This window comes from Aedes aegypti, chromosome 1, assembly GCF_002204515.2.
Source record: "Aedes aegypti strain LVP_AGWG chromosome 1, AaegL5.0 Primary Assembly, whole genome shotgun sequence".
In the NCBI taxonomy this organism is placed as follows: Eukaryota; Metazoa; Arthropoda; class Insecta; order Diptera; family Culicidae; genus Aedes; species Aedes aegypti.
This window is the reverse complement of record NC_035107.1, coordinates 33,059,033-33,081,999: the sequence shown is the minus strand read 5'-3', so window position 1 is coordinate 33,081,999 and position 22,967 is coordinate 33,059,033. Positions and strand designations below refer to the sequence as shown.

The window sequence follows — 22,967 nt, the reverse complement described above, 5'->3', positions numbered from 1 at the left end:
TGGCCCCCAAAACATCAAAGTCACTTAGCCACCCGTCCATTGCCCATCATCTGGTGCCGTGACCAGGATTTCTGGTCCTCCCGTTCCCGAACACGTGCACAACATAACCTCCTTTCGATTTCGCTCTCCGTCATAAATCTCTCCGGAGGCTGTAGCAGGTTCCTGGTTATAAATATACAAGGCCTCTCAAAAAGAAGTACCATAGACCATTTCAGCTCTATTTTGATCGAGTTGCTGGAGGATAAATTGGATGATGCTTCGCTCTCAGCTTGGGAGGAGTCTAATGCCAATGATGCACATCCCACCTATGACAAGATGGTCGACTTTCTGCTAAAACGAGCCCGCATTTTGGAGACAATCGCCATAAATCGTCCGCAGCATTCTGTCGCCAAGTCGGCGGCTCATAATTCCGCATCGAAAAAGCCAAATCAACCCCGTATAAGCACTATGGCAGCGGCTGAAATCCCACCGAAGACGTTCCCGATTTGCCCAGCATGTGCCAAGCACAAGCACTCAATATTCGACTGCTCTGTCTTCAACGGCTTGGACACAAAAGGCCGTTTAAAGGTGGTTACCGACAAAAAGCTTTGCAGCAATTGCTTCCGCAGCGACCATATTGCCCGCAACTGTCGCTCCAAATATTCCTGCAAACACTGCTCCAAGCGACACCATTCCATGATCCACCCAGGACCATTCGAGATTGCTTCCGAAGGAAATTTTTCGCCCAATATCGACGCTACGCTGCCCAGCACTTCCAGTGTTACCACCGCAGTGGTAGCAGCACCCGTACCAGAGATTGTGACCACGGCTAAATCATCCAGCACTAATGTTCTCCTCACGACCGTCGTGCTGATCATCGTTGATGTCTACGGCCAAGAGCATATCGCTCGCGCTTTGTTGGACACAGGCTCACAACCCAATGCAATCAGTGAGCGATTGTGTCAGCAGCTTCATCTCCCCCGAAAGGTTGTCAACGTGCCGATTGCTGGAGTGGACAGTATCGTCTTGGTGGCTGACATCGAGAAGATGTACCGCCAGATTATGATGCACGAAAAAGATCGTCCGTTGCAAAGAATTTTGTGGCGCTTCGACAGTACGCTTCCGGTTCAAGAGTTTGAATTAAGCACCGTTACTTACGGTTTGGCTCCATCTTCGTTCCTCGCCACACGAACGCTCCTGCAACTTGTCGAGGACGAAGGCACCCCGTTCCCGCATGCAAGCACAGTCATCAAGAAAAACACTTACATCGACGATCTACTCGCTGGAGCCGACAGTATTGATGACGCAATTCAGCTCCGTGAATAACTCTCTAATCTGCTACAAAAGGGAGTTTTTCGTCTACGTAAATGGTGTTCGAATTCGCTCCCGGTCCTATCCGGACTTCCCTCTGAGCTGCTTGGGACACAATCGTCTGTGAGGTTCGATGCCGGTGAAATAATCAAGACCTTGGGAATACGCTGGGACCTTGAAGCAGATGTATTTCGTTTCGATGTGTCTCCCATGGTGAAGAACTAACCTGCTACCAAGCGCAATATTTTATCAGCGATTGCGCAATTATTTGACCCGCTTGGTATCATCACTCCCGTTGTAGTGCAAGCAAAAATACTAATGCAGCATTTGTGGTTACAGGCTTTAGATTGGGACGACGAAGTATCGACTTGCAATGAAAATGGCACCAATTCTGCGAGCAACTTCCACATCTCTCCAACTTCAGCATCGACAGTTTTGCGTTTGTTCACGGCTATTGCTCTGCGGAACTGCACTGTTTTGCTGATGCGTCGGAAGTCGGTTATGGCACCTGCATGTACATCCGCTCCGAGGACCATGAAGGACGTGTACATGTGAGCTTGCTCGCTTCCAAATCGAAGGTAGCCCCTCTAAAACTGTTGAGCATCCCTCGTTTGGAACTGTATGCCGCTCTGCTCGCCGCCCGCTTATATGAAAAGGTCATCTCTGCGTTAGATATGAACAACAATCGTTATTCAGTGGTTGAAAGGCCTCCCCGCGGACGTGGCAGACGTTTATGGCTAATCGTGTCGCCGAAATTCAGGCTCTTTCTCACAGTTCACATTGGAACCATATTTCTGGAAACGAAAACCCTACGCATATAATATCACGAGGAATGTCCGCCGATGATCTGGTGAACAGTGAACTGTGGAAATGTGGCCCCAAGTAGCTACGCGAAGAACGGTCGCAGTGGCCCGTTCCAGATATTCAGGAAAAGCGTTTCACTGTTGAAGAATTGGAGATGAAAAAGAATCGCATCTTGACCACCCAAATACTGCAGCCGAATCCGCTATTTGAAAGATTTTCGTCATATCAAACTCTTCTTGGTGTTGTCGGATACTGCTTCCGATTCTGCAACTATGCTCGTAAGAAGTGTTCCAGCAAGGTCCTCTCCGTCATCGAGTTGCAGAATGCCAAACTAGCGCTTGCAAAGCTAGTTCAACGTGAGGTTTTCCCCGAGGATCTACAACGGTTAGAAAAGGGACAAATGGTTTCCAACAAATCCTGCCTTCGCCTGCTGAACCCTTTCATTGACGCCGATGGATTGATTCGCGTCGGTGGCCGAATGAGGCTGTCCAACGAATCTTTCAATGTGAAACATCAGATTGTCATTCCTGGATTCCACCCCTTCACGCAGCTACTTTTGAACCACCACCATTGCAAGCTCATTCATGGAGGAGTTACGATGACTTTGTCGGTCGTTCGTGACGAGTTCTGGCCGCTAAATGGCCGAAGAGCAGTTCGGAGTGCCATCCGAAAATGCTACAGGTGCAGCAGATCGAATCCCCAACCCATCCAGCAATCGATTGGCCAGCTACCCGTTGCCCGTGTCACCGCCAACGAAGCCTTTGCGTGCACCGGTGTTGATTACTGCGGTCCCATTTTCCTCAAGCCAGTTCACCGCAGAGCCGCTGCTCGCAAATCTTACATTTGCGCCTTCGTTTGTTTGAGTACAAAAGCGGTCCATTTGGAGTTGGTGAGTGACCTAAGTACGGCTGCATTCCTAATTGCACTTGACCGTTTCGTTTGGCGGCGGAACAAGCCTCAGCATTTGTACTCAGACAACGGTACGAATTTTGTTGGGGCGAACACTATGTACACTATGCTTCAATCCGGTCCCGACAACGATAAAATCGCCAAGCATCTCGCCGAAGACAACATCCAATGGCACGGTGCTCCCCTGACCGTTATTATCAGAAAAAAATCTTCATCAAATCTGTGCTCACCAGTCGTTTTCTATAGCTAAGCTGCATGTCTGGGCAAAATTTCAAAAAAATCGTAGGGCCCGTTTTGAAGTTACGACCTTTTGATTGTATAAGTCCACAATTTCAAAGGAAATCTGAAATATTTAAACGGATTTTCAGTGGTCGTGATTATCAGAAGCAATAAACCATCCAAATTTGATTCAAAGTAGGTGTTTTCAGTTATTTGTAACCTCTGGGCGGAGTTTTGAATGAGATGATTGTCTAAATTTCGAGTTACGCCCTTTTTGAAGTGTAACTATCAAAATCACTAATTTTCAATAGATTAATTAGGCATTCTAATACCGGTAAGCATGTTCAAATGTTTGCAATGACACATTGCTCTTACATGCCGTCAAAGTCTTTCACAATTGACTGATTTTTCATCGGCCCAAGCGATATAAGGCATTACGGAGCCAATTGTTACCCAAGGAACACACATGTTATAATTGATGCATATTAACTCTTATATGACTAGATTTTGTCATATAAGAGTTAATATGCATCAATTAGAACATGTGTGTTACTATGGTAATGTTATTGTTATAACCCAATAAGTTGCCCCTCGGCTGTTCTGCCTAAATTTATACTGCCCCAGAGCTTAAACTTCTATTGCTAAGTAATGCACTATTGGCCAAGCTATTGCACTCTAGATAACTATCAATACTTTTGTGATACTTGCAGAGCTTAATTTTACATGTTTTCCTTAAAAATCAAATCTCAAATCAAACCTCTCTTGGAAAGATTCTACCCAATAACCCTGAATTTAATTTCCCCGAATGTCATTAGCCCGAGAGTCATCACCCTGAATGATATTGTCCCGAATGTATAATTACCTTGAATAACATTGCCCTGTAACCAGTGAATCAAATTGTCATCATAACAGATGAAAAACAAACCACAAAGCAGGCTCGCTCACAACCGTTTGTCCCAACTTTTGTCGATAAGGATACAATCAGAAGCAATATTGTCATGACAATCGCAGGGTGCAACATTGTTGCAACTTTTACAATCGCGTTTAATCAGTTATTTTAAACACAAAACCAAATTTGTTTAATGGATGCTGTTCGATTATGTATCCATGTTTACCAACATGGAGAAAGTTCTGGAAAATTGCAATGCAAAGCCCAGAAAATCGCTGCGCATGTGATGATCGATCATTGTCATATTCTGTTCAAGTGGTGATAAATTGATGTTGCGGAATAAAATTGTTGCAACAAGAATAGGAGATGACAATGTCTTTGTTACTGCGTGTTGAGTGACAATTGATTCACTGCCTGGAATTCGAAGTAATGCCTTTCTAGGAACTGTAACACGAGGTTATGGTCTTCAGGCTCATGGTATCCGGAATTCAGAGGAGTAATAATTTAAAAATACTTAACTTCCAGTTTTTGTTACCGGAAAATCTTAACCTTCCTTCCAGTTGTTGTTGTTGTTTGAGAGGGACTTTAACCTGAAGGTCATTCGTCCCTTATCGCTCCCTTCCAGTCGTCGCGCGGTTTGCCACCGTCAGAACCACCATGCTGCTGTTGTGAACGAAAAGCGAGGTTTTCTCAACAGTGTTGTACAAAATACAACAGCGCGACGACTGAAGTGTTAAATTGTTATTAGAGATGGTCGGGTCTCGGGTTTTCAAACCCGAAACCCGACCCGAACCCGAACCCGACGGGTTCGGGTCGGGTTCGGGTTTGAAAATTTTTATTTTTTCGGGTTCGGGTTCGGGTCGGGTTGGAAGACTAAAAAAATATCGGGTACGGGTCGGGTTCGAGCTTGAAAAAAGTCGGGTTTAGTCGGGTTTGGGTCGGGTTTGGTGAGAATTGTTCACAAAGTAACAACCTGAAAGCTTCCCTATGCATCAGAAACGATGAATTTATCATCTTTTCGAACTCGGGTTCTATTCGGGTTTTTCTTAGAAAACTTTTTCGGGTTTCGGGTCGGGTTCGGGTTTGAACAGCAAAAAATTTTCGGGTTCGGGTCGGGTCCGGGTTTGTTTTCAATTTTTGTTTCGGGTTCGGGTCGGGTCCGGGTTTGAAGGAATAAAATAAGTCGGGTACGGGTCGGGTTCGGGTTTGAAAAATGTGAAACCCGACCATCTCTAATTGTTATATGGCCGTGTATGACCTGCTAATCTATGTACTATAACAGGTTTTGAATCCTACACAAACTGATGATTTATCTGTAAACTTTCATTTTTTTATAGCTAACTGTGCGTGGACTTAACCGCTGCTATAATCAGTGAAGACAAGCGAAAATAAATCATACTTTTCTAAAAAATCTTTTCATAGGTGACAAAGACAAACATTCAAAATGAGTAACATAGTTTGCAATAATTTTGTTATTTTGTAACATCCTTGCAACACATTCTGTAATAATTTTGATATAATTGTAACAGGGTTTGTTATATTTTAGTTTAATTTGGTGAAAATTTTGTTAGAATTTTTGTTATTTTAACTACTAACGGTACATAATCTTGTTTCTTCCGTCTGGTCGGGTTGCTTCACCAAACTATCCAGAATATTGTTGTATAAAAACTAATTTGCTTACATGATGGAATTGGCTCCGTAATGCTTTATAGCACTTGAGCCTATGAAAAATCAGTAAATTGTGAAAAACTTTGGTGGCATGTAAAATATATTAATCGGCATGTAATGTCTAATTAATATATTAAATATTTGTGTCGTCAATGGTTACACCTCCAAAAGGGCGTAAATCCAAATTTTGTTGATGTTTTCTATCAAAACACCACCTAGAAGTTACAAATAACACTACATAACATAAAAAACACTTACTTTGAACCAAATTTTGATTGTGTATTTCTTATGGTAATCACGGCCATTAAAAATCCGTTTAAATATCTCAGATTTCCTTTGAAATTGTGTACTTATACAATCAAAAGGGCGTAACTTCAAAACGGGCCCTACGACTTTTTTTTTTAAAATTTGCCCAGACATGCAGCTTAACTATAGAAAAAGACTGGTGAGGACAGATTTGATGGAGATTTTTTTCTGATAATAACGGTCAGGGGAGCACCGTGAATGGCACATGATACCTCCTCGCGCTCCTAATTTTGGTGGCCTCTGGGAAGCGGCAGTCAAGGTTGCCAAGACTCACCTCGTGCGTCAGCTTGGTTCTGCTCTGCTGTCTTTTGAAGAACTGTGTACGGTGCTCATCAAAATTGAAGGATGCATGAACTCTCGACCGCTGTTGCCGCCATTGTCGCTGAGGTTGATGTGAACCTGTATCGAGCAAACGGCCGCATCACACCCCGTAAGAACCCGTTCCCGTCCTCGCTGTGGCCCCCAAAACATCAAAATCACTTAGCCACCCGTCCATTGCCCATCAACCCCAATTTATAAATTTGCGTGAAATAAACGTTCTCTTTTAAAACAGTTATTAAACTATTTGGACAGTTTGTGGGATTAAGTAAGCAAACGACATGAACCTTTGATGCCTTGTCTTTCGATTGAGGTGCTAAAGAAGGAATTGCGTGAAGCCAGCAAAAAGTTATGAACGTGTAAACTGTTTCATGCCAACGTAACGCTCTTGGTTTTGAAATTCCAATTTCAGTCCTGTATAGTGAAGAAACCGGAAGAGGGTGAGCTGGACGAGGGGTCTTGAGGACTGCTGGAGAACAGTGAAAGCAGCCACCAACAAGCTGAGAGCAGGTACGTGGGACGGAGTCGACGGAACGATTGGTTCGACGAGGAATGTAGACAAATTCTGGAGGAGAAGAATGCGGGCAGTCATGCTGCAGAAAGGGACCCGACAGAACGTGGAACATTATGGACGGAAGCGGCAACAGCATACCCGCCGCTTTTGGCAGAAAAAAAATAGGAAGGAGATGGAACAGCTGTGCCGGTCTCAAGAAACACGCAAGTTCTATCAGAAGCTCAACGGATCCAGCAATGGCTTCGTGCCGCGAGCCGAGATGTGCAGGGATAAGGAGGGGAGCATTCTGACGGACGAGCGTGAGGTGATCGAAAGGTGGAAGTAGCACTTCGACGAGCACCTGAATGGCGCTGAGAGCACAGGCAATGAAGGACGGGACAACGGAGGAAATGGCTTCGTCAGTACTGCGGAAGATGGAAATCAACCAGCCCCCACTTTAAGACTCACCAGCTCAAGAACAATAAAGCTGCTGGTAAGGATGGTATCAGAGCTGAACTCATAAAGATGGGCCCGGAGAGGCTGGCCATTTGTCTGCACCGGCTGATAGGCACAATCTGGGAAACAGAACACCTACTGGAGGAGTGGAAGGAAGGGGTAATATGCCCCATCTACAAGAAAGGCGACAAGTTAGATTGTGAGAACTCTCGAGTGATCACTATTCTAAATGCGGCCTGCAAAGTATTATCCCAGAGCATCTTCTGTTGTCTATCGGCAAATCCTCCAAAAATGTCGTGAATACCAGGTCCCAAAGCATCACCTTTGCTTCGAGTTCGAAGCGGCATACGACAGTTTTGACCGCGTAGAGCTATGGAAAATCATGGACGGGACCAGCTTTCCCGGGAAGCTCACGAGACTGATAAGAGCGACGATGGAAGGTGTGCAAAGTTGTGTGAAGGTTTCAGGCGAACATTCCAGTTCGTTTGGATCCCGCCGGGGACTACGACAAGGTGATGGACTTTCGTGCCTGTTGTTCAATATTGCGCTAGAAGGTGTTATGCGGAGAGCTGGGCTTAACAGCCGTGGTACGATTTTTACGAGATCCAGTCAATTTGTTTGCTTCGCAGATGATATAGACATTGTAGATAATTTCGCATCTTTTTCCAGTGGCCAATTCTCGTGAATGCAGTGTGATCAAATCCACTTCCGAAAATTACCCTCCATAAACCAATTTAAGACTAACAAACTTAAACCATCTCAAACACGCATATTTGCCTTTTCCGATAGCCCCCCCCCCCCCCGTTAGATGGCGTTGTTCCACTCGAACGGCCAATTGGCTTTCCGTGAACCAACCACTATAAAACGATCTCAAGACTTCAAGACAAATCGAATGACACGCGTCACTTGCCACCCGAGTTGGGCCTCTGCAGCTATTTCACGCAAGCAGCTAGAAGAGTCAAATGTGGAACACGAAATCGTTCCAACCAGGGTTACTGTAAGACGGGGTATCTTTGACAAAGCGGGTAATTTTGATATTTCGGGACCGAAATAACAGAATTTCAATTAATCAGTTAAGCAAAAGGAATACAAACGTTGATATTAGTATGTTATTTTTGTTAGAGCTATTTTCGTTGGGATCGAGACCACATGAATATTTATAATTGATGAAAATTTACCATTTTTGAAACGCCTAAAAACACAATGGAATTTCAAAGAATCCGTCACTTATCCTTGACAGCCTATTTAAAAGCCTAGATGTATGCATCGTTCTCATTACTTATGTAATTCATTCACTTTTGTTTGAAATAACCCGAATAATATTCAAAAGACGATGGATTGTTATTGAATCAAAGTCGAAATACAAGAATCAATCAATATCTGTTTAAAAATACAATATTTATAGACTTAAAAAGTGTTCGTCATGTTTTTTTAACTGAAAATACTTTTGTTGGTGATATTTTATGTGAATTCTGAATTTTAAAGCAAAAAAATCTAATATACGTTCTTCATTGACATTCTCCAATTCAGTTCCAATTGCAATGTCCTTAAACAGAAGCATGGTTGTGAATTTTTATGTTTTTACATATCCATAGTCAAAATTGCAAAAAATAATAAACATCTGCAGCATGTCACTCCATTTTACGGTACTTAACGGGGGGTGCCGATTCCATCCGAAAAAAAAGACGCTCGTCTTTCCTAGATCCTCTTCCGAGGAAGTCGAAATGTTTCCGTCACGAACCGAACCCTACTTGGTTATTCAATTTTCCCCAGAAAAGTTCTTCCGAGGCACACTCACACTCACCGGGTGGCTCGTGTCGCAACCCCAGCTTTGACCTTTTTGCCCAGGAGTTGATTTTCTCAACAGAAGCTTAGTATCTTTTTGGGATAGGTAAACTTTGTTTGGTGCTTAATTATTCAGAGAAGGTGAAGGCACGCGATGGTGTTGAACTCTAGTGGGTGAATGATATTTGAATCACGCTCATTTCAGCAATCTGGCTACACTGCTTTCAAATGTCAAAGTCAATCGCATGCACATAACGGTACCCAAAAAAATACAATTAATTCAATAGTTGATCGAGGACATTGTTATTTCTACTAAAGCTAAGTATGCTGTTTCGCTCAAGAAAAGTAAAGAAATTCCTTGACGAAATGGGTCAAGAAATTTCCTACAGAGAGCCTCATTTGAAATGACATTTCTTTTCAACTGCGTACTGCGATCAGAAAAATGTGATTTTCTGGACCATTTCTGGGAAGGAATTTTCCACGCATCGAGATAGGCGATTCCTTTTCTTGTCAGTAGCAAACCAGCCTCAAAAGTGTAATCTCAAAAAACGATACAGTCATCAATATTTGTATGAGTGTGTCAAATATTACAGAATAAATGAAATGATGATAAGATTACAAATAATCCTATGTAAATTGCTACCTTTAGGCTTATTTCGCGGTTCATGGTGTTCTTAGTTTTAAAGTTACCGTAAAACGGTAATAAACGCTTCAATATTTTTTGGAAGAAAATCTGATTACATTCGCATTCTGTTTTGAGTATTTTCGTTTTATATATTTTAAAGCAAGTACTGGTATCTAAGTAATCAATTACAGTTGAAAGATTATGTTGCGAACGCCCCTCGTAAATGAGCGCACCTTCAATTCACCGACCCGATGTACATTGACGTCGACTAGACAGGAGCAGAGTGACGGGGACAGGACCGTGTTTTGGAAAGACATGTGCGATTCGTTTATCATTGCGAGCTAAAAAGCAACATTGTGCATATAAAGTGCTGAATTATTGATAATTTGCGATAATTTTCCCTTAAATTAGAATTGAAAATTTGATATCCTACTTACGAACTACGGTAAAATTTGATATTATGTGCTACAGATCATGCATTAACATTAAATTCACTTTTCAGTAAAAGTTATAAATCTTCCTAAAGATCAGCCGCTGGTTTCAAGTTAATTTATGAATTAGAACATGTTATAACGGTAATTGAAGATCATATTGGTATAAAACTCTTAAAATGATGTATGAATTATGTAATCTTAGATACAGCCAACAGAGCGAAGTTATATTTATCGCCCGGGATAAAAACGCAAGAAATTTACAAAACGTAAGCCAATTTGTAAGTAACAATTTGTGAACTAACCTCACTGAAATCGATATTTTCAGGAAACTTTAACGTTGGCCTCAATAAACCTGTTTAAAATTTCGGAACATAGTTTTCTTCAGTTGCTAGCGCAACAGATTATATAACCATTCATTTTCAATGCTTCCATAATATTTCATATATTCAAAAGACAATTTTCGGTTTTGGGTTTCGATAATGGGTATACAAACACATTGAAAACCGCTATTTGCTTTTGCTGTTGAAACTAGATATGAGCTAGACCTGTGCGCCGCCGCGCCACGCCGCTGCCGCCGACCCATTTCTCGTCACGCCGACGCCGATCAACGTCTCGCCGCCGATTTTGCGTTTTCACGCCGATAAATAAATTAATTCAAATAATTTATAATAATATTTTTTTTTTATTATTACCCAGGTTATTTAGGTATTGTCTAAGGATAAAAAAAATCGTACATCAATGTTTCAAGGGATTTTTTTTTTATTTGTCCCGAAAATCGCCCAGTGGATCCTTCAGAATTTTTCTACGGATCCCATGGTGAATCTTTTCAAATTTCAATACCTTCTGGAAGTGAATAATTCTTGAGATTCCACCAGGATTTTACTTTTTAAGATTAAGTCTTGCGTGAAATTTCATTTAAATTATTCTAGTGATTTTACCAAGATTTTCTTCGGCGTTTCCTTCAAAAAATGTTCTCCATAAATTCCTTACTTTCCAAGAGCTCATGTATACATCGATAGATTTCCACCTCAATTGTTACCATGAATTCACCCTTATTCATGTAAAATCGTTTAAGGATTGTCCAGAATTTTTTAATGGATTTCTCTATTATTTTTTTCGAAAAGAGTCGCTGAGACACCTAGTTCTTGAAATTCTCATAGTAATTTCTTTAGGATTTGTTTAAAGAAATTTCTTCTGGAGTTTTTCTAAGAATTGCAAAATTAATTATTCTAGGAGTTGTTTCTAGCACTGTTCAAAACTGTTCTAACGATGCGGCATAAATTTATTCAAAAATCTCAATCACCTTACCAGTGTGTGAGAAAAATATCGCCTTAAAAAAACTACAATGAACTAGGAGAATAAATAACTGACAGCACATTTATTCTGTCAAGAAGTCCTGTGAGATTTCCTCTAGAAATTTCTTCAAAATTTGTTCAACTATCCGTCCAAGTTGTTTTTTAAGGAATCCTACCATTGATTATTTTTGAAGTTTTTCTAATAAATCGTACAATAGTCACTTCAAGAATTCCAACAGTAATTCCGCATTGCATTTTCTCAGGAATTATTCAATATGTTTCTTTATTATTCATGGAGATTCTTCTGGGATTTCTCCGATGAATAGGGTCCTTAAATGTTTAATGAAATCTTGTTTTTATTCAATAACACGGAATAGCATGTTACTGCAACAGCTTTCGCAATTTTTCGAGCTCAAATAACGACTACATCACATTTAAATTTTAATTTAAAAATTAGGTCCATAAATGAACCTTGACATTTTTGATCATGATTGACGTTCGCTTAGTCGATAAAAACACCACAGGGGCTGTAGTTTTAACACTGGGGTTGTTCCTATCTGACATTTCGGAAGGGACACGGTTAACAAAATACACCCATAATTTGAGTTTAAGCAAAGGGGTGTGACAAAATCTAAGAAAAAACATAAAAAAATGTTTTTTGGACTTGAACCAACGGAAAACATTATAAAATTGAGTAAACATGTGTTTTTGGCCTAAACTTAAGCGTTTGGCACTAGAATTGGGACAGGGCTTTAGGATCCTATTCTCCAGAACTTCTTACACGGTAATCTTAAGATGTTTTCTTCATTAGTTTCGTGCAAGATTTTTTCTAGATTATGCTTGAATGACTTCAGTGGTTCAGTCAGAATTTTGTTGAATATTCTTACACGAATTCCTGCAGAGTTTCATGCACTTATTTTCCAAAATTTCATTCTGAAAATTCTTTTAATATATCCTTACAATTTTTTTCACTAAATGCTCCACGAATGCTTGAAAAATTTTTTCTATATAATCCTTGAATTATTTCTCCTGAGCCTTTTAAGGAACTATTTCTTGAGCATGTTCAAAGGTTTATAAAGAAAGTTTGCAAGAATTCCTCTAATAAAATTGGTAGATATTCCACCAGGGGATCTCGTATGAAATTCAGTGTTTCTTTGATCTTTGAAGAACATTTCCATAAGTCAGTGAGTTAGTCTTCTCTCTTTAAAAAGGTGTCATGCCATCAATATTCATGAAAACTCCTCTTAAAAAATATTTTCCTATTAATTCTCAAAAATATTTTTCAGGGTTTGCTATAGTACCGTTAATTCACCAGTCACCGTGCGGCCTCCATTCACCGTGCACATATGCAAATTCCTACAGAATATTTATACAATATTCGCAAATTATTCTTTTGGCAGCAAAATAAAATAAAACTGATGAAATGAGGTAGTTCTTGTCACAAAACATTTTGAAAAACCTAATGTATGCAGTCAAAATCATGTGAATTCCGTTTAAAAATGCGATTTTTCAATGCTCTTAGTAGAAACGCCAAAAATTAACATTTTTCATTTCAACGTTAGAGTATCACATTTTTCATTATTTCAACAAGTTTTCGCTGCAGATACTTCTAGTAAGATGTATTTCATCGTATTAGGTGAGCCATGAGGTTTTATGCAAATCAGATTTTTTTCTTGCGATTCAGTCGAAATACAAATGCACGGTGAATGGACCCTTTTCAATATTTATGGTTTCTTTTACCGTGCCTTAGTATAAAAGGCTTGAAATTATGGGGTAATATTGAATTTATTGTTATATCGCGATTTTACTACTTTATATTTATTTTTTGAGCAAATATGAAATGGTTTGAACAAAACAGTCAAACTTCCTATAACGATTTTGATGAAAAATTAGTGATTTAGTTATGTTTTCAACTTTCTATGATTTTTATTTTAATATAAGATTTGAATACCCTTAAAAGTGAGTGAGCATTCTACAAGCAACATATTTTCTCCACCAACAACGTTTCTTCAAGGTACAAAATTAAATCATGTCGCAAACTATACGCACGGTGAATGGTGATATAGAATGGTGCGAGGCGACCTTAACATGATATTTGTAAACATAATTTTTGAGTATTTTTTGTTATGCATCACTGATTTTTTTATTTTTCCCTGAATTATGGTATAATTGCACGCTTCGTAGTGGTATTCTAGTTCGCTTATAATGATTTGTAAAAAACTATAATTTATTGAAATGCATATATTTTTTTAATACACGGTAAATTGTAGCTTGACGGTAATTTATTCTGTCATTCTCATTGGAAACCATGAAAAAATGGATGGACATTAGGCCGTCCCTTTTTTTCGAAAATGCAAAATGTTAAAAGTTCGTCATTGTAAAGTGCTCGTTTTGGTAAGAAAAAAAATCAGGTAAAAATGTGAAGTCCGTACGTGGACGCTAAGTGGTCCCCTAACGACCCTAAAGGTATTAGGTAGAGATGAACACTGTGCGACAAATCGAGCTCGCTGCTCTAGTGTACGCAACATGAGTACGAAAAGCCACTACTAACAAATTGATAATCAGCATGGACTTTTATGTAAAATAATATTTTATATTGTGGATATCTTCATAACACTGCACGCTGATATAAAATTCAAAACTACAAAGGGATCGTTCAAATATTACGTAACGCAACAGGGGGAGGGGGGTCTTCCGTAGTGTTACGGTCCTTGCATTTTTTTTTCATACAAAAGTTGTTATGTGGTAGAGGGAGGAGGTCTAAAATTGACAAATTTTGCGTTACGTAATATTTAAATCATCCCAAAGAAAACAAACTTCTATGCTGATTATCAACGCGCGCAGAACAATTTGTTACTGGTGGTATTTCGTACTCATGCTGCGTGCACTAGAGCAACGAGCACGAATACGCTCAAGGGGTCATCTACACCTAATGAATTCAGGGCCGTTGGGGGACCACTTGGCGTCCACGTACGGACTTCAAATTTTTACCTGTTTTTTTTTCTTACCAAAACGAGCACTTTACAATGACGAACTTATAACATTTCGCTTTTTCGAAAAATAAGGGACGGTCTAATGGACATGGATTTTTCTTCGAACAAGTGTCTTTGGTATCTTCCGTTAGTATGACAGGAACAAATACGGGATAACAATTTCAGACACTTGAGTACGGTCGTCCCACCGCTTTGGATCAATGTTTGATGAAGTACAGAATTATTCATCATATAATTTTGGAATACAGTACTAACCCGATTTTGTTAGTCCCTTTTTCAGAAATCTTATTGTTCTCACTGTTTGATTAATGAATTTCAACCAAGTATTTTTTAGTCATGTTAAAGCTACTATTAATATTCATAACAAGGTAAATATAGAATATTGATCAATTGTTTACATTTTGAAGGAGAGCTTCACAAATTTTAGAAAAAGAGGCTGACAAAATCTGGGCATCTAATGTAAACAACATTTTAACTACGTGAAATGATACCAGAATAAACATTAGTTATATTGGAAACTAATTTTGATACTGTGATGCCGCAGATTTTGATTACTCAGCTTCTTATCATTTTGATCATTTTAACAGTTAAAATATCAAAACTGAAAGCAGAAACCTGTTCCTAAGAAATCAAATTAAAAAACGATTTTTGCCATAAGTGACAGTGATGTTAAATGTCATGAACATCACGTGACTCTGACAATTGAATAATGCGAATATCTTCCATCCCCGCGGAAAAAAATCATTGGAAAATGTTTTTCTCTAGTGATCATATCTGAACTACTTGCAGTTGGCCATATATTGGCTTAGAAAAACGCTATAAGCACTTCAATGTTTCCGAAATTTCGACATTTAACAGCTCTCAGTGAAAGTAATTTAAAAATTTGAAAACTTTTTCCGCATTAAGGACATTGAGAACTCATTGAGGTTACACATATTTTTGACTGGCATTGAAATGAAGTCATCAAAATAAAGACTTTATATTTTATTAAAATGTAGCACTTTTGAGTTATAGTTATGTAAAATTGTTACAATAATAAAAAAATGGTAGAAGAACAAAATATGATATCGAACTTAAGATAATAATAAATTGATACCAAACAAAGATATCATCCTACTGCTGAAAACAAGATATGTTTTCAACATGCTTTCTTCATGATGTTGAACTTTGCTCGAGTAATCTAAACAGCACGTAAGAAACTATGATAGAAATTTGTACATTTTTTCTGTTCCGAGAAAATAAAATACCGACAATATCCAAAGCTGTGATTATTTATTGTGGAATATTATGAACGATTCTATAGATATGGATATCAGATAAGTTAATTCAAAAAGTAACGCGAAAAGTCCAGTAAATATAATATAATGTATTATATGATAGTTTTACTAGTGTTGAAACTAGGATTTTTTATATAAACTTCCAAACTTTGAATTCTTACCAAAATGACTGAAAGTATTCCTGCACTCTATTTCAATCATAAGACTGTAAGACAGATATGGGAAATGGAATTTCAAGTTCGGTTTCGATTGCATTTGTACGCATACGGTTTCATAAGTCATATGTTCGATTTTAATGTTCAATTTTTGTCCACGCCGAAGTACGCCGCCGCCGAAAATAGTCAACGGCGTGACGCCGATGACGCCGCCGCCGCCGGTACAAAAATGCTCTGACGCCGCCGCCGACCAAAAATATTTCGGCGCACAGGTCTAATATGAGCATGTTGATGAAGAGCGTGGCTTAGATTGTGTGCAATAAATTATAGAATTTATAAAAAAACGTCACCAATATTTGTGTGTTTATTTAAGACAGGGCTGCCCAACGTACGGCCCGAGGGCCGCATCCGGCCCGTCGCTCCATTTTGTGCGGCCCGCGAAGAGCTTTAAGATTCTTCGTATATCAGGCCCCTTCATTGCTCAAGAAACTCTAAAACTAGATATTTGATTTTTTCAAAGATTATTTGAGTAGTCTGACTTTATTGAATATTTTATTTAGAAGATTCTCTACATTTTTTATCTAACAAATTTGCTTGATTTCTTAAATGTTAGAAAATGTTCCATTTAAAAAATACTCAATTTCATGAGGATTAAATGTGCACGAGGAATCTCGCCAATAACATTCTTCACTATTATATGGACAACACTGATAGTTCGAACATAAGATGTCGGCAAAAATATTAAGGCCGATCGCTATCTTATTGAATCATAAGTGGGATTTTGTTAGGCAGATCCAGAGGCAGTTTAACAGCTTTTAAAAATTGAATATAGGATTCTCAGATAAATTTTACGGACAACATAGGTAGGATTCTCACAAACAGCAATTTTGCCACAGATTCATAGTAGGATTTCACAAAATGATAGCAATGACCATAACCGAATACTGGATATTAGTATGCAAAATTGGCTTGAGCTATCCTTAGTGAATTTCATACAGAACTCTGGGTGGGACAGAATTCTCCAGATTCTAGATCAGGATTTTGTAAAAACTTGAGAGTGGGGTTCTGCGGAATATTAAGGACAATTTTCACAGCATCCTATTTACGCTAGAGTATCGTAAAATCCAGTTTCAATCTTATATAAATCTGGCCAGGGTTTTTTAAACAACACTAGATGAGATTCTAGCAAAATCTGACGAAAATTTTTGATAGAGTTCTGATGATGATTTTTATAAAATGCTGAGCAACATTGTCACAGAATTGGGAAAAAAAATTCTAAAAGAATCCTGGACTGGATTCAGGCGTAATCATAAGCACAATTCTCACAGAATAATCTAGATTAACATAGAAGCAAATACTATTGATATATCTCCAGAAGATTTTTTTGTAAATTTTGTTTCACCCAATATATTTTTTGAATTTCTGCATTAAAAAAAAACTTTGGCCCGCCGAAAAATATTGTTTCTAAGATTTGGCCCGCGGTTCAAAAAGGTTGGGCAGGCCTGATTTAAGACAAACATGACAAGCACCATTGGCTGTATTTCAATAATGGACCAGTGCATGAGTTCACTAATTTGACGTTTGAGCGGTGCCAAATTCACGGCACCGCTCAAACGTCAAATAATGAACTCGTGCATTGGTCTATACTTTCTATCAGGGTAGCCTACTTTGCTTGCTATCTGATTCCATTTCAATCGCTACAGGTGACGCAGTTTTCAAAACCATCAAAGGAACCCTTTTCTTGCAAAAATATCTTATTCGGTTAATTTAAAATCCGATTAATTGCGGCACCTTGAATAACACGAAGGCGACGACATGATATAATTTAAACTGTGATATCCCCAGTCAGCAGGCTTGTCTTCATAAATTTTGGAACATACACAACTACAGATGAACAGACGTAACAATGACGTATCGACCACGCTTCGAATCATCTTTTAAAGTTTGCTTTGTTCCATAACTCACATCCAGAGGAGCGCGTATCGTTTTCATCGTGATTGACGTTTCATACTAAAACGACATCTGCAGGTGTTTTTCACATACCATATTTCGTGCAACTTGGTCATCAAATAAGGTGTATGAAGTGGCAAACGGATTTTAATAAATATTGTTATAGCTGTTTATCTGTGATTCAATATTTCTCCACCGGTGATGGCGGCAAGCGAACGTTTTCGTTCGTGTCTGCATGCGTGTAAATTTAATTTCCGCGTAAGGTTTTTCCTGGAAAAACGAGGGGAAGAAAGTTAGCTGGCTTTGCTCACCCTGGTGGAAGTGGCAGGCCGTATGCGAGGCAAAATTTTGCTAAAGAGATGTAATTCGAAACGCCCGGGCTCGGTTCTGCCGGAAGTTGGAAGTAGAATTTTAATTGTTGGCGGTGGGAAATTTATGCCGTACGCGCTGTCAGTTTAGCTCCAGTAGCGTGAGATGATAAATAAACGAGGTTTCAACGCGTGGAACGATGCGTTGCAAGTTTTACACAATAGGGTCCTAAAATGTTTCAAAAGAGCATGTTACTGTAATTACTTAAGCATTGTTTTCCGCTCAAATAACGGCTATATAATATTCAAACTTTAATTTAAAAAGTGGGCCTATGAATGAACCTTGACATTTTTGATCATGTTTGACGTTCGCTTAGTCGACAAAAAATACCACAGGGGTTTTAGTTTTAACACTGGGGTTGTTCCTATCTGGCATTTCGGAAGGGACACGGAAAACAAAATACACCCTGAACTTGAATTTAAGCCAAAAGAACAAACAAAAATTAAAATGGACTTAAACAAACGAAGAATGTTTAAAAATCGAGTGAACATGTGTTTTTGGCCTAAACTTAAGCGTTCGGCACTGAAATTGGGACAGGGCTTTAGGACCCTATAGCGGTAACGTAAGCATTTTGTTAAAGTTTGTTTTGGCACTACCGTTGTGTGCTGAAACTGAATTTTGACAAAAAATTGTATGAATAATTTCTCTAGAAGTGGCCTTTTTAGAATTATATCGAGTTTAATGCAAAAAATATTATTTTGATATTAAAATATGCCATTTTTATTGGTTATTCGCGATTCTTTATGGTTCAGAATCATTTCGCGATCCTTATAATATAATCAGAACGTATTTATTGCAATAAAAAAAAAACAAAATATTGGAAATTGACCAAAAGTTGAAACTTTGTCCCAAACATCTGTTAACAATCATAATTCTTTGGTGGAAATAAAAAATATTAAAAATGGGGTTTTCGTGTAATATAAAATTTAAATTTAATTTTGGAATTGTTCATTAAAAAAAATAAAACATATTTTTCAGTGTGTATTTGTGCCAAACCAGAGTGGATTTAAATAAGTGTGGCGTCAATGTCAAAATTGGAACAGCGGCGAACTTTCATTTCCATACAAACCCGCGTTCCAATCGAGCAGGAAACCTGTCAAAACTGGAACATGACGTCACTCTTGTTAACAGGCACTCTAGGCCAAACGGTTCACTACAACTTTGTCATAGAACATTTTTCTCCAAAATCAACAGTTTCGGAGTTAGAATTTTTCAAATGAGTCGCATTCAAAAATGTATTGGCCATTTTCAAAAGATATTCTTGAGTCAAAATGATCAATTTTTCTATGGAAAACACTTATTGTACCTGTCATGTCTATCTATCTCAAGTGATATTAATTATTCTACTTGGTACCTTTTATCTGTTCATACCTACTGTATTTCTGAGCTATTAGTACTGGCTGCAGTTGGCACAGAAGAGAGACTTCCCGAACTGCGGACTGATTAACATATTATTTTATTCTTTATTTGCAGGATGTAAAAGTACCATACCAAAAACATGTGCAAAATGTATTCTAAATCGAAGACTATCACGATCACGAATTAATTATGAACCCTGAAGTGGGATGCGTAAATAATTTTAGAATCTTCAAAAGCAGCATTTTAATAAAAGAGATTAGCGGAAGTAAAATAGAATAATCTGCCTCAGCTGGGGCACAATTCTCTGGAGAATGCTCGGGAGGACTCATATCAATTTCTATAGAAAATGGTTCAGGAAATCCGGGAAAAATTCTGGTAGAATTTTTGAACAACACTTGCATGGATTACTAAAAATATTTAAAAAAAAATCTCTGGTGAGATTCATAATGGAGTTCCTTAAACATTTGAAATTTCTTTAAGGGTTCCTGAAGGAATCTCGGAAAAATCCAGAGAGAATTCCTTCAGGAAAATTTGCATAAAAAATCACTGCACTGATTGAAGAAGAAATATTTGAAAAAATCCTGTAATCAGTTCCTAGAAAATATTTTTTTTTTCACGTGAAAAATAATAATAAAGTCAACTAATAATACAGCTTCTAATCATCTATCGAAAGCAACCAAATAATTTTAAATTTTAAAATTGCTGAAAGGTTTTCCAGTTTAGAATTTTTAATAGAGAATTCTTACATTCTACATCTTTTGAAATGTTTCATAAGTACTCTTTATAAATTTTTCGGGTTCCTTTCAATAACTTCATATTTTTTTCTGAAAATTCCTCTAAAATTCAATGGAATTTTACAAAATATTTATAGAGGATCTTTCACAAATTTTTCCATATATTCCAAAAAATCCATTTGGAAATTTACTTAGAGATTTCCTCAGGGTCTGCTCCACAAATGCCTCCTAGTTTTCTTTTCAATATTTCAAAATAAATTGAAGTTTCAAAATTGTTTAAAACTGTTTATGAAATTTTACTAGTAGTATAGGAATTCTTCTGATACTCGTCCAAATTTTGCATGATGAATTCATTCAGTTTCTTTTTTTTAGTAATTCCCTCAAATTATTCTTTAATAATTCCTCCAGGGATTTTCTCAGCAGCACTTTCAAATTCTTTCAAATATTGCTCCTGAAATTTATTGAGGTCTTTCATAAAAAATCCGTTAGGAACTCCAGGTCCGAAAATTGCGGTAACTTTTCTAAAATTCTTCCATGAATTCATTAAAAATACCATCAAATGCCTGATATTCCAATTTCATCAAACACTTTTAACCCTCCCACTCCCAAATTTTTATTTTTGATCTAAATATAATTTTTCGCTATCTAAAATCGATCTAAGCAATAATTTATATATACGCCAATTTACAAACTTCGGTTTTTGATGTTTCTATTTTTTGATTTTTGAAGGGATGTTCATCCATTTTTATTTTTCCTTGTTCTTGTAACCTCTTCTGGTAACCTATTTTTAACAAAAATAAAAAAAAATGAAAAAATGTGTTTGTGAACTTTCCGTGTAACTAACGGAAAAACAGTTTTGAAGTTAATTTAAGCTGTGAACCGTTTCACCTACTCGTTTAACTCTTAGTTAAAATTTGACAGTTCGATTTCCCCTTCCGGTTGAAAATAACCCTGCTCTGGACCATGGTTGTTTTACTTGACAGCTCAAAAGTGATTTTCTACTCCCGGTAATTTGAGAATCACTATTCGTCTGTCAACTATGTTCTGAAATACTACTCGACTGGTGTCCGGCCATTTGGCCGAACGCCGTTTGGCCAAATGGCCGGACACCAGTCGGGTTCCGGGTCAAAACTCAAATGGGTCCACCGCGAATTTAATTTAACCATTTTAGGGGAAAATTAAACGAATCGGTGAAATGGTTCACAGCCATAAAACCATCAGGCTCTACTTCTGTAATTGTGGAAAAAAACAATTTGGCAAACATTTTTCTAAAATATACAAATATTTCAAAAGTCAAAAAAAAAACCTTCCTGACTTGCTTGTTGTAGTTCAAGGTTCAAGTCAAAAATAAAATCATTTTGATTTTAGGGCTACAAAAAAATACACAAAATTCCAAAGGGTACCCCATTTAAAGGCGGGGTCGGTTATTAGAAAGATAAATATCCTTTGACCTAGTGTATCAAAAATGTCTAAGAATTCTCAAACCTCAAAGGATTCCTTCATGATTACTCCAGGAATTCCTTCAAGAATTCCTCCTGGGATTTATTCTGAAATTTTTTAATGATATCTTGAGTGATATCTTCAGGTTTTTTTTCAGAGATTCATTCAGAAATTCCTTCATGAATTTTTCCACAAATTCCTCCAAATTCTTATGAGATTTATCCAGGTATTCCTCAAAGAAATGTTCCGAAAGTTTCTCTAGGGCTTCCTTCTATTCTAGACCAGTTCCGATAGAACTTCATTCCATTACGCCAGGAATTTCTCTAGAGACACCTTCAGGGATTCCTTCAACGATTTCACCCGGAATTCCTCCACTCCTCCGGGGATTCCTCCAGGAAAAAATGTCTAGGATTCCAGAGATTTTTCAAGTTTCTCTGCAGAAATTTGGTAATTCCTCCAACGATTATTCCTGGGATTTCGCCATAGATTCCTCCAGAAAATTCTCAACATTTGTTTTTCCCAGGGTTTTTCCAGGGACGTGTCAAAGACTTCCTACAAAGATACCTCCAAAGATTTCTTCAGCAATTTACCGAAGTCTCCTCCTTCAGGAAAAGCTCCGCAAGGATTCATCCAGAAATTTCTCCAGCAACTTCTACCGGAATTACTTCTGAAAATTTTATTATTGGGTTCCTCCAAAAATTGTTTTAGGGATTTTGTCAGGTATATCTCAAGAGATTTCCTTCGAAAACTCCTACAAGGATTTCTACAGTGATTCTTTCAGAAATTAAAGAGAGATTCCTCCAGGGATTCTTTTAGAGGTTCCTCTAGGTATTTTAATAGGGATTGCTTTATGGAATCCTACAGGAATTTCTCCATATTTATTTCTTCTTAGAAGTTCTTCTACGGATCGATAGAAATTTATCTAGAGAGCTCTACTAACATTTCTGCAGAAAAGAAGTTTTTGAAAAATAAAACTTGGAAGGACTCCTAGGGGAATTCTGGGAGGAATGCCCGGAAATAATTTTGGATACTCAGAACAATTCTCTAGAGAAATTTTTGGGGAAAACCCTGGATGAACACCTAGAGAAACCTTGGAGTAATTCCTTTAACGATTTCGCTGAAGGTATCCTGAATGAAACTTTTGAAGAATTCGTAAAGTAATTACTCATATAATTCTTGCAGGAATTCCTGGTGGTATT

The 22,967-nt window shown here is 38.0% G+C and overlaps 1 protein-coding gene and 1 long non-coding RNA gene across 3 annotated transcripts in view; one reads left to right on the top strand and one right to left on the bottom strand.

The window, feature by feature from the left end:
* LOC5563924 (octopamine receptor Oamb) overlaps positions 1-22,967 on the bottom strand; it is a 725,283-nt gene that overhangs the window by 527,616 nt on the left and 174,700 nt on the right. The window lies entirely within an intron of this gene.
* Positions 9,972-10,598, top strand: LOC110674842. Its single transcript, XR_002499237.1, has 3 exons — positions 9,972-10,337; positions 10,399-10,462; positions 10,522-10,598. It is a non-coding gene; the product is annotated as an uncharacterized LOC110674842 (long non-coding RNA).